General features: G+C 46.4%; 1 protein-coding gene across 11 annotated transcripts in view; it reads right to left on the reverse strand.

Moving 5' to 3' along the window:
• FARP1 (FERM, ARH/RhoGEF and pleckstrin domain protein 1) overlaps nucleotides 1-12,647 on the reverse strand; it is a 265,189-nt gene that overhangs the window by 136,554 nt on the left and 115,988 nt on the right. The window lies entirely within an intron of this gene.

A 12,647-nucleotide genomic window follows, 5' to 3' on the forward strand; every position in this document is an offset into this window, starting at 1 on the left:
ATCAACAATAATCACAAACCACTTTCTATTTGTTTGGAAGCACTTGAACAGGGCTCAGAACCTCAGAAGGCAGGTTGTTACTGCTGCCAATGAACTCCCTGATTAGCAAATGCTTTCTGGAGCATAGACTGGGCTGGGTGTGGAGGAGTAAAGAGGTCCCTATCTTCCAGCAGCGGTGAAAAAGAAGAATGCCAAGTCAGCCTCAGGGAGGAAGAGGGTGTTCTCAAGGAAAGGAGCACTGAACCAGATTTTTAGAGGGAGAGGAATTTTGTGCAGAGAACGGGGATGGGAAGAGGCTGGTAAAATAGCAGTGAAGTCAGAAGGACGGACGGGCGTGTGCAAATACAAAGGCCGAGGGGTAAGAATGGGCAGGATCTCATGGCTGGGTGTGTCTGGCATCTGGGGAGTGATGGGGGCTGAGGCTGGTGGGGGAGGGGGCCAGAGGGAGATGGGCCAGATCAAGGGAGGTCTGACCTGCAGGGGATGACGGGTGTTTACAGAGAAGGAAGTGGAAGACAAAACAGATCTGCTGGAGCAGCTGCTCTCAAACAACAAGGCAGAGCTTTAAAAAAAATGTTATCAACCCAGCAAGTGCACTCCTAGGTATCTACCCAAAGGATACAAAAATACAGATTCCAGGGGGCACATGCACCCCTATGTTTATAACAGCACTATCAACAATAGCCAAACTATGGAAAGAGCCCAAATGTCCATCGACTGATGAATGGATAAAGATGTGAGAAAGAAACATGTGTGTGTGTGTCTCTGTGTGTGATATTAGTAATGCTACTGGTATTAGTATTAATAATTATATAATCAATGAAATATTAATATAATTAATAATTAGTAATATATAGTAATATATTATTAGTAATATTCCATCATATATAGCTATATGTAGAAAGAATGAAATCTTGACATTTGCAATGACGTGGTTGGGGCTTGAGCGTATTGTGCTAAGTGGAATAAGTCAAAGAAAGAGAAAACCATACGATTTCACTCATACGTGTAATTTTAGAAAGAAAACAGATGAATATGTGGGAAGGGGGAAAAGAAAAAAACGAGAAAGGGAAGAGGGGAAACAAACCGTAAGAGACTCTTAACTCCAGGGAACAAATAGGGTCGCTGCAGGGGGAGGTAGGAGGGGGGATGGGGTGACTGGGGGATGGGCATTAAGGAGGGCACATGATGTAATGAGCACTGGGTGTTGTAAGTGATGAATCACTAAATTCTACTCCTGAGAACAATACTACACTATATGTTGACTCGAATTTAAATAAAAATTTGGGGGAAAAAATTAAGAATTACTATTTTTAAAAAAAAGCGTATCAATGCTTGGGTCCCACCCACAAAGATTCTGATTCAACTAGCCTGGTGCGGGAGCTGGGCATCAGTATTCTTTTTTAGAAAGCTCCCCAGGTGAGATTATTGTGCAGTTAGCATGGACAAGCACTGGGCTAGAGGTCCAGCAGCCACCAGCTCATCCACGTTCAGGGCTTTCCTGGGCTTTGAATAATAGCAATTATTTCCCCTTAATTTTGTGTGTCAGTTTTAAAAATGAAAAAGAAAAAAAAAAGAATGGGGAGAAAAGGCTCTCAGATCAACACATACACACATACCCCTATCTTTCAGATACAGCTCTTCACTAGAACATAGAGAATTCTAGCAATGGTTATTTGCTGATATGCAAATTGCTATGCAAAGTATCCTAATTAATGCAGACTCTAACAAATCCGAAGTGACCTTTACTTCTGGACAGACTGGGTAGGGAAAAAATTGTGGAAGTCTCTTTATTTTATTTTATTTTTTTTTAAGGTTGGGGTTTCTTTTTTTTTTTTTTTTTAAGATTTTATTTATTCATTTGAGACACAGAGATAGAGAGAGAGAGAAAGCATGAGCAGGGAGAGAGGCAGAGGGAGACGCAGGCTCCTCGCTGAGCCAGGAGCCCGATGTGGGGCTCGATCCCAGGACTCTGGGATCATGACCTGAGCCGAAGGCAGACGCTTAACCATCTGAGCCACCCAGGCGCCCCTGGAAGTCTCTTTATTACATATTCTTTGAGACCATGATGCTTTGCTGGACAAGATCAACAACTCAAAGAAGCTTCACGTATTGAATCACCCAGCCAGCCCACTGCGGGGGGAGAGGGGGCATCCTGCGTGATTACGTTTATCTGAAGAGCTTCAATGCTTTTGCAGGTCATTTTACATAGAGATATGGAGTTGATAAGCAGAGCAGGTGATTCTGAGGTAGGGACCCAGAAAACTTCCAGAAATCTAAATGGCTGGCACTCCCCAGGTCGCAAGGGCAGCAGACCTGGGTCACATCTACTGCCCCTTCGCCCTTCCCATGTCCCACAAGGATACCACTGACTGAGCTGCCTTCTGTCTTTCAACGCAGTGCTCTGTCAGCCGCCATGACTCAACCAGGCTCAGCAACAGAATCAAAATCAATTTAGGAAATTTAGGACTCCTACCCCATAATTTAACACCACTTTAAAAAGAACCACTCACTAGGACTACTTGGAAAGAGTACCAATTTATGCCAAGCAAGAAGCCCAAAACACTGATTCCATTCATTTAAACCAACAATACAGCCTTTTAGGTAAGTAGAAGTTGATTTACAAAAAACGTCTGGGGACATAAATTTTAGGGAAAGAATGAAATGCCTTTCACTCCTGCCAAAAGAGAAAGAAAAAATAAGGGAGGGGGGTAAAAAAAAACCAAAAAACCCTCATCTTCAAAACAGCCCTTGGTACTAACCTTTGAACATAATACCACGAATTCACCTTCATGCCAAAGGCCGGGTTTGTGTCTGTTTCATCAGGACTTCCCCCTATGACTCACACAGAAGAGTTGTGAGAGGGCTGCCTTCACCCCTCTGGTTTTTTGGTTTTGGGGTTGTTTTGTTTTTTTAACATTTTATTTATTTATTTGGGGGCAGGGCAGAGAGAGAGAGAATCTCCAGCAGACTTCCTGCTGAGCATGGAGCCTGACAAGGGGTTCGATTCCCATGACCCTGAGATCATGACCTGAGCCAAAATCCAGAGTCAGATGCTTAATCGACTGCGCCACCCAGGTGCCCCAGTTTCTGTTTTTCAATTAAGTAGCAGGACATCTAGGAAAACTCAACTGCATGGCATGATACAAATAAAGTATATAAAAATACTCTAAATGTATTTGCCAGTATTCGATCCTAATGCCCAACACCAGGTGCGCGATGGGCGACTCTCTGAGGTCCTCAATAATCTGCCCTCTTTCAGGCAGGTGCTCTGAAAGCTCGCTGCTTCCCCGGTGCTCGTGACGAGCATCACGTCAGTCACGTAAGCGTCCCGGTGCTGTCTTCCCACAGCCCTCCCTGAGGGAGAGGCCGACGCTCACAGGAGAGTTGAGGGAACCAACCCTGCGGCCAAATGATGCCCTCTCAGCTTGTTGAGAATGATCACATCCGGGGCAACCAGCTCAAGGCTACAGAAATTTCCTAAGATGGATTTATCTCTACTTATACTCTTTACAAAGTAAACCTAGTTATAAAGGGCAGCCTGTCTTGAGGGATCACCACATTCACCTCCCAGCCCACAAAACATCTGGAAACCCGGCCATGAACAAAAGATTTGCGGACTCCACCGTGAAGCTGAGCGAAAAGATCTAGGTACCCAAAATGGCCGTCCTAGTGAAGCGACGCGTTAGGGCCCCTCAGCCACAGGGACAGAAGGCTGCACAGGCTCCCTTCTCCACCGGCCCAGGCTACCCTGACTAAACCCTCGCTCCGCCTTCTTCCAGGCCCTTCCTCGGGCTGTTTGTCCTTACAACAGCCCCCGGGCTTCACTTCAGCACACACTCTTGATAAGCTGTGAACTCAGAGATTTCCAAATTCCTTATCCTGATGACATCTCCCATCGTGTGGCATTCATCCCCGCTTCCAAACCTCTCCGTGGCTGAACTGCATTACACCTGGAACATTTGCCATGGGCTCTGGGGCCACCCGAGGCTTGGCACCTCAGAGAAGGGTCACATTTCCTTAGTGGTCTCGATTTGGAGGTCACCACACCTTTCACCAGGTAGCCTGTAGTCACCTCATCTGAAGTCTAAGCTCAGGCCTCCTGGGCTACCTGGCAGCAGGGAAGTGAGGCAGCTCTGCTATGAGGGGAATGTCACACTCCCGAGTACCCCCAACCCAGACCTGCTCTCACAGGCCTTGTCAGCTTAGTCAATATTTATCCAGCATGCCTGGCCTAAGCAAACGCACGATAACCGCCCTCTCCCTGCTCTTCATACTAGAAAACAAAACAACTGACTCCATTTAAACATAAGTGATAAATAAGACAATAATGTGGCGGCAATCCACAATGAAGTTAAGGAAAGATTCTTCCATCTGGTTAGCTTTTTTTTTTTTTTTCAAGATTTACTTATTTATTTGAGAGAGACACACACCAACCACGTATGACCAGGGGTAGGGACAGAGGGAAAGAATCTCAAGCAGACTCCCCGCTAAGCACAGGGCCCGATCCCAAAACCCTGAGATCATGACCTGAGGTGAAACCAAGTCAGAGGCTTAACCGACAGCACCACCCAGGCACCCCCATCTGGTTAGCTTTTATTTAGAGTCGGAGTAACATGATACAGGTAGGACTTTAAAAATTTCCCCCACCTCTGCTTCTACTTCGTTCCTGTATCTTATGACCTCAGGGATTGGAACTACTCCTTTACTTTCTTACTAAAACAGGTTACATTTCTATTTAAGCGTCTTGGAAAGAAGGGAGCATGTTACCCATGTGAGTAACTCATCACTGTCCTCAAGCAGAGTTAGAAACATGATGAAGGCCCAAAACCACAGGATGCAAAAGTGAGTCTCACGGGCACCACCACCAAGACCACACCATTTTAATACCATTTTAGAAAAACAGAGATTTTCTTTGAGCCTCTTGGCACTTTTCCACCCTCAGGCCTTGGGCTGATGGCAATGAGTGAAATGCAGGATAATTTATCATAGACGGTTATTTTCTATTCTAGACCAGTACTATCTGAAGCGACGTTCTACGATGAAGGGAATGTTCCATATCTGAGCTAATACAGTAGCCATGAGCCACATGGCTGCTGAGCCCTTGGAAGCTGCCAGTGCAACTGTGTTTAATTAGATTTAATTTCAATTAAGCAGACACATGTGGCTAGTGACTGCGGTACTGGGTGGTACTCTTCCAGACCGACATACATGTAGGATCACTTTATTTCGGCCAACAAGTTTCAGCAAATACCTTCCCCCTGCCCCCGACATCTTCCCCCCACCCCATTTCGTTGACACCAAGGACTTACTAGCATCTTCTATCACTGAGAGTCCCCATGCCCCTAATTGAAGAAAACGTTAAGAGTCAATTCAATGGAAAAATGGAAGACAGATTAAAACTCCAGATTTCTAGTTAAAAGTACTGACACTAGACACTGAGTTCAGGGAGTCTGCTTTCCCCCACCTGAGTGACAAACAAGTACTTTTTAAATTATGCACAGCAGGGGCACCTGGGTGGCTCAGTCGACGGAGCGCCCAACTGTTGATTTCGGCTCAGGTCATGATCTCAGGGTCCTGAGATCAAGCCCCCACATTGGGCTCCGTGCCCAGTGCAGAGACTGCCTGAGATTTTCTCTCTCCCTCTGCACCTCCCCTCCCTCGCGCGTGCGCTCTCTCAAAATCTTAAAAATACAATTATCCACAATGTGTAAGGCACACCGAAGTGGGTGTGGGGACACTTTGGACAATCCCACGTCAGGGCACACGCTACACTTTGTTAAGGAGCAGGAGAGGTCAACAGAGAAGGCGTGACGGGGGGGAGAATTACATTTTGCTTCCTACTCTAGGAAAAGCCTTTTCAATGTCCACCCACCCAAGTTTGTTTGCTCTCTCCAGAGGTTCTCGTAAAGAACACAGAAGCTATTGTTCACCCCCCAGCGGCTCTCCTCAAACAAGGCTTTGTCTCCAGGCCTTCAGAGAGGATCGCTCGCCAAGGAGAAAAATGCTGCCACGTAATCGGGCCACACTGTGTCTAAGTGGTGGCATTTACACAGATTCAGAGAGACGTGGCAGAGTCACCAAGCACTGGGGAGTTGAGACCTCCATGGAGGCAGGCTGGGCCGCCCCGACAGAGGGAGAAGGCGGATGGTGGTAAAAGGGGACTCGCCTTGAGGTAGGGGTGTGGGTCACAGCCCGTCAGAGGTCTGAGAGCGCCACTCGGCATGGGGACACGGCATGTGTCCCACGTGCTCTGGCTGGAACGGAAAGGGTCACTGGCGGCAACTCGCCCGTCATGACAGTTACTCTGCGAGCCTGGGATCCACCTGCAACACACAGTAGGGCCGCAGAACCCTGCCCTGATGGAAAGCTAAGGCCAACTTCACAGACCCAGATCATCTCAAAAATTAGGCAACTGTAAGATTCACTTCTGCTTTCAGAGCTGTACATCCTTCCAAATTCCAAGCTCCTCTGCTATAGAGCAAAGAGAACAGAGAATAATCAGGGGCTAACATTCTTCTCACGCACTCTGCGTGGTCTTCCCCTTCGCATAACCGGCAACTCCACTTTGCCTGCTGCTCAGGCCACCCCCTCCCCCGGAGTCATCCTTGACTCCTCTCTCACCCCCCAAATCCAATTCCTTAGCAAATCCACTCTGCATTACCCTTCAAAACCTATCTGGGACCCAAGAGAGAAGTGCCACCACCAGTCTCCGGAGAGGTACCACAGCAGCTTCCTAAGTGGCCTCCTCACCCAGCCACTGCAGTCCGCTCAACTCCACAGCAGGCATGGTCCCTGTATGGGGCCGAGTCAAATTACGCCACTCAGAATAATATCTACCTGGTCTTTTCCTGGTCTTACCAAGACCCCTTGTCATTTCTCTGGGCACCTCACCCATTTCCTCTCTCACTCATGCTATTCCAGCTACCGTGGCTACCTTGCTGTTCTCAAATACATGAAATGCACTCCTACCTCAGGGCCTTTGCACATCCTCCTCCTGCTCCCTGAAATGACTCACCCCAAAATGTAGGACTTACTCCCTCACTTCCCCTGGGCCTCTACATGTCATGTTATCAGAGGCTTCCATAATACATTTATATAAAATATGGACATAAAAACATACCACTGTACACACACTCTTGTTTTTCCTTTTTTGCATTTACTATCACTTGGCATATACTTGGTTCAATTTTTTTCTACTGGAATATAAGTTCCATGGGGGCATGAGTATTGCGTCTGTTTGGTTCATTGTTATATCCCCAGGGCCCACCTACCACATAGTAGGTGACCAATACGTTTACCTGTGGAGTTTCTTTTTGAATATTTGGGTTGGTCCTTTACAAAGCAGAACTCTCTCAAAATGAAATTCATGTGATGTAGACTCAAGTAAGTTATAGGCCATAAAACAACCATTTAATATATACAAAGCAAATGAATTTAGGACAATATAGTTCTGCATATTCAGCTCTGGACTGAAAATTAGGTTCACTAATTCCTCAACCAGTTCCTTCTCTGAAGCACTCCCTTGTGTTGCATTAGGGAGAGGGTGCATCTGCCCCACTGGCCCGCGGAGGCGGGCCTTTGGCTCTCCCTCAGGGGTATACAATGAGGGGATCCCCCCCAAAGGTTTGGGGGTCCTTGTCTTCTCTCCCTTAAAAAAAATAGAAACGCTCACGATACACGTCTACATCAGAGGGCTTTATAGTAAGGTGTGAAAATGAATGTGTGTGGGTATATGTGTGTGACAAACACTTCACTTCTGGGTCAAGAAGTTTATTCAACATGGGGCACCTGGCTGGCTCAGACAGTAGAGCATTTGACTCTTGATCTTGGGGTCCTGAGTTCAAGCCCCATGCTAGGTACAGAGCTTACACTGAATTCTCTTCTTCTCTGTCACAAACAAGTGGGCCGTGTGTTCCTCCAGGCCACCTCCCCAGCTTCCTCACCCCAGGAGGCTGTATGCTCCACAGAGACAGCAAACTTGTCCCTTGGGTTCACCTGTCACACACCCAGGACGCTGCGCAGAGCCTCAAACACTCAAAACAAAACATCAGTGTCTGCTGAGCCATGAAGATACCAGAGCCGACCCGGAGCTTCGCATGGCTGGTGACCTGGCCCCAATAACCTTCAGGTGGCCATGGCACGGCAGAGAGCACGCAGGACACGGCTGCTCTTTTTAGAGAAAGCTGACCGGATAGCACAGTGTTTCCCATTTATTTCCAGGACAAAAGTATGCATCTCGCTGATGGTTCCCGTGTTCTTTCTGCACAGGCTAATTTTAATTCCATCTCATCGGGTCCCTTTGGTAATAGCTGTTGACAGTCCCAGATGCCAGGCCCTGGCGAGAGCATCTGCTTATCCCCTCAGGATTAAACTAAACGACTTAACCCTCCAGGACAGTGGGTCTTCCTCTAGAGTTCTGCCGAACAAAAAGCATACAGCACGGTCCAGGTCAACAGCCCCATGAAAATCCCTGTGAAAATATCTGGACAGTCGCCTCCTTGGCTCATTTCTGGTTGTCCCAGGTGTCTCACGCAAGACACACGCGCAAAGCTCAATAAAAGCTTGGAGAAAGTCACTGGATGTGAAGCACATGACCCTAGAGAACATACAAGGCGGCCAGATTTGCGCTCAGTAGGAAGGAGATTTCCATTTTATGGGTAACCTCTGAGAATTTCCTCTGTTGTGCTTAATTTCGATACTTTGCGTGAGCCAAAGTAACACTCAAGCCCCTTCTTTCTTTGGACAAAAAAAGACGGGACTAGATTTCCTTGCCCACGGCGTACAGATACCAGGCGAAGCACGAGATTCCCATCTGCTACTGGATCTGGCTCGCTCCCTCGATTCTTGGCATAGGGCTAACGCGGCACGAAAAGTGCATTCTAATGGTCCACGGGATCAATTCCAGTGGTAGCTGACAGCTGATACCGAATATCTGAGTACACAGGATGGCAAACATTAACGAGCTATAAAATAAAATACCCCACTGAGTCAAACTGCGCAGCTTCTCCAACACCCAGAAATAGAACTCATAACCTAGGACAGGCCCAATTAAGACATCTGGGAGCTTGATAAAAATAAACAATTGTGTAATGGAAAACAAGCAGTGACAATTTAGAATCAGAAAATCCAAATGCCACAGAGGCCAAGAGCCCAGCAAAGACAGAAATCTCACTCATCGGATCTCAGACACACTTGTGGAAAACAGGTGTCAGGGCCTCCATCAAAGCCATGTTTCCATCTGTAGGCAGCACTCACCATTAGGTTTACCGAGCACCTGCTTATATACATGTCCCGTGTCATGCTAAGTTCTAAGGATAAAATGGGAGAAGACATCATTTCTGTCCCCAAGGGTCTCAGAACCCATTGGAGAGGAAAATTTTAAAAATCGTGCAGGTGAAATGGTCAGTGATGGGGCACAGAGAGGTTACGGGGACGCAAAAGAGAAACAGCATACGTAAGAAATCAGGAAAGGCTCGTAAGAAGCGGCCGTGCTTGAGCTCCATATTGAAGTGTGCCCAAGAAACAAGGGACCAAGACACCCCCAAGAAGCCCAGACCCGAAGGCTAGGAAGCACAAGGAGCACGGAGATCCGTAAGCGTATCGGCAGGTCCCAGTCAGTTCATGAAGGGCCTAGGAAACAGGCTAAGGAGTTTGGATTTTGTCCCCAAAATGAAACCACTGAGGAACGACATACTCAGATATGCATAAACGTACCTATGATATCGCTCATCACTATCGACTGTGCTTCTCACGCGCTGAAAGTCAGTCCTCCCCTACAAACCTTGAGCCCCACGAGGGCAGGATTTGAGTCTGTTTCGTCCACCGCGTTCCGTTTTCTAGTAAAGTGCACGGGACAGCGCAGGTATTGAACAGACAATGAGTGAATGAATGAACCCACCCATCAGTGGACCGAAAGGGTGATACTAAGGAAGGGGGAGAGACCAGCCTGTGACAGCATTCCTCTAAGCCTGCTTGTGGGATAAATCACAGGTGCCCCTCAGGTGTGGTCTGCAAGGCTGAGAAAGGACAGTGAGGACAGTGATTTTAAGAAATCTAAGGACAAGGAAGGGAAAGTCAATTCAGCTTTAGAGATCCCGAGCTTGGGGTATCTGGTATCTAAGCAGCAGCAAAGGGGAGGTGTCAAATCATACAGGAGTCTGCTTACCTATAGCAGGAGATGTGGCCAGAAATAAATCCAGGTGGCCACGGGTGAGGGGCTTCGACCCAGATGTTGTGAAAACTGGATTGATTTTGTACCACGTAATGACTCCCTTTGAGTTGACGACTAATACCACCACCAACGGTCACAAAGCAACAGCTGATTTTACTGGGCTATTTGCTATAAGCATTTCATTTTCAGCTTTTAAGACTGCTGATAGCTGAAACATGAACTAGATTATCTCCATAAAGGAAGACTGCTGTGTGAATGCCGGCTCTTGGTTTAAAAAGCAGTTGAGAACAAATATGCCTAACAAAATTATCCCAACGTCAGATGTAAAAAGGGCTGATGATCAGTCTTTTCATTACAACCAGGAGCCACTTAGGTCTTGAGTTTCTGCGAGAACAAGGGAGTAGATTATAGGAAAGATAATGAGCGTGTTTTAATGTCTAGCATGCACCTGGCTTGCTGAGGCTGTGAGTGACATCACTAAACAGCGCTGCATCTTCCCAGAGCCTCTTTGAGATGAAGGAAAAGCACTCAGAAAATTCTCAATGAAATCAAATGAATAGCTAATCCAGTAGAAAGAGAAATGTAGCTATCGAAAGAGGCTAGGATTCATGACCAAGGAAATCTCAATTGATCTGCTGTGTTCCAATTTTGTTAACTCCCCACAAGAGACTCTTCAGATATCTGGGGAGAGAGGAGAATCTCTTCCGTATTAGAACAAATTTAGGAAAAATTTTAAAATGCGTACATGTTGCATTTTCTTCCCTTCGAAATTGTAACGGTTTTGTTCAGTCGGCTAAGGGAAAATGTACACTGTTACAATCTGGATTCCCTATTTTATTGAATGGAGCAAGGTCAATGAGAACATGAGCACTAACTTTTTGGGTACTAAAATACTAGCATATTTTTTTAAAAGATTTTATTTATTTATTTGAGAGAGAGAGAATGAGAGAGAGCACGAGAGGGAAGAGGGTCAGAGGGAGAAGCAGACTCCCCGCTGAGCAGGGAGCCCGATGTGGGACTCGATCCCAGGACTCCAGGATCATGACCTGAGCAGAAGGCAGTCGCTTAACCAACTGAAATACTAGCATATTTTTGAAGAGTAGCGACATACACAGTCGACAGTAGCTTTCCAAATCCTTCATTCTGAAATCAGATCGTAAGACAGGACACGAGTTAGACAGACCCCCGTGTGGTTTTCAGGTCCAGGGGAGCTCATCTCCACTCTAGGAATGAAATGTTTCCATCAATCCATCGATCCAACGATCCAACGGGGAATGAGTACTTCTCAGCATTAGGAGTATGAGGGGCCTTAGCTCAAGGGGAGTCAGCTGTCAGCAGCTAGCAATGAAAGATCCCTGTGCCTGGTTTGAATCTCATGCTTACTCAAATTACCCTAAGGTACCGGAGAGCCTCTGAATATTAAAAATTAACTTTCTCAACTCATTATGAGCCCAAACTTTACTTGCAAATAGAACCAGGAAGAGATGTGGAAGGAGGGAGGGAGTCAGCAATCCAGTAGAATAACTGGAATTCATAATTTTGAAAAGCCCAGGAATCCCTCACACTTAGAATAAAGGCAATCTGTTTAGTCAACCAATCATTGAAGTTGTAAAGAGTTATTACTATTTTTAACCAAGTATCCTTGTATCTGCTGAAGCCAGCTACACCCCCTGATTTTTTGAGGGGGGGGGCTCAATTTCTAGCTCTAGAGGTTGGTGTGAATATTTTTTCATGGAGTTAGCTTCATTGTCTAGGTGCTGGGAAGTGATGGCAGGGTGGGGGCAGGGTGGGGGCAGGGCATAGGTAGGAAAAATTATCATGTAGGTATCATCTGACTTTTTAAGACTTTTGTACATAGCAGGGAGGTGGTGGCAATGGTTATCCAAGAGTTAACAGTCTTCTTCAATGATAGGAATGTTCTAGATTTATCTACACTGTCCAATATAGCAGCTACTAGCCATATGTGGCAACTGAGGAATAATTCAACTGCCTTTAAGTAGCCACATGGGGCTGGCAGCTACCAACACTGCGCAAGGTATACTTAGAAGACACAACCTAGGGGTGCCTGGGTGGCTCAGTTGGTTAAGCGTTTGCCTTAGGCTCAAGTCCTGATCTCAGGGTCTTAGGATCGAGTCACCCATCGGGTTCCCTGCTCAGTGGGGAGCCTGCTTCTCCCTCTCCCTCTGCCCCTCCCCACTGCTTGTGCTCTCTCTCATGTATGACCTTGCTCTCTCAAAATCTTAAAAAAAAAAAAAAAACCACAATCTAACTTTTGTCAGCTGACGATCCAAATATAAAATGCTAACCTTGAGAATTTTAGTATTTATTTTTAGGATTAAGGAAAGTGTACATCCTTAGGTGTAGTAGGCAAAAATGCACATGTGAGATCGTTTGTCGCCAAGTCGTCCATCTTCATCTTCAGAAATACACAGGCTAACCGCACTGGGCAAGTTCTCAGGTAAAGGTTTATCAA

The sequence above is a fragment of the Zalophus californianus genome, chromosome 3, assembly GCF_009762305.2.
Source record: "Zalophus californianus isolate mZalCal1 chromosome 3, mZalCal1.pri.v2, whole genome shotgun sequence".
NCBI classification, from domain to species: Eukaryota; Metazoa; Chordata; class Mammalia; order Carnivora; family Otariidae; genus Zalophus; species Zalophus californianus.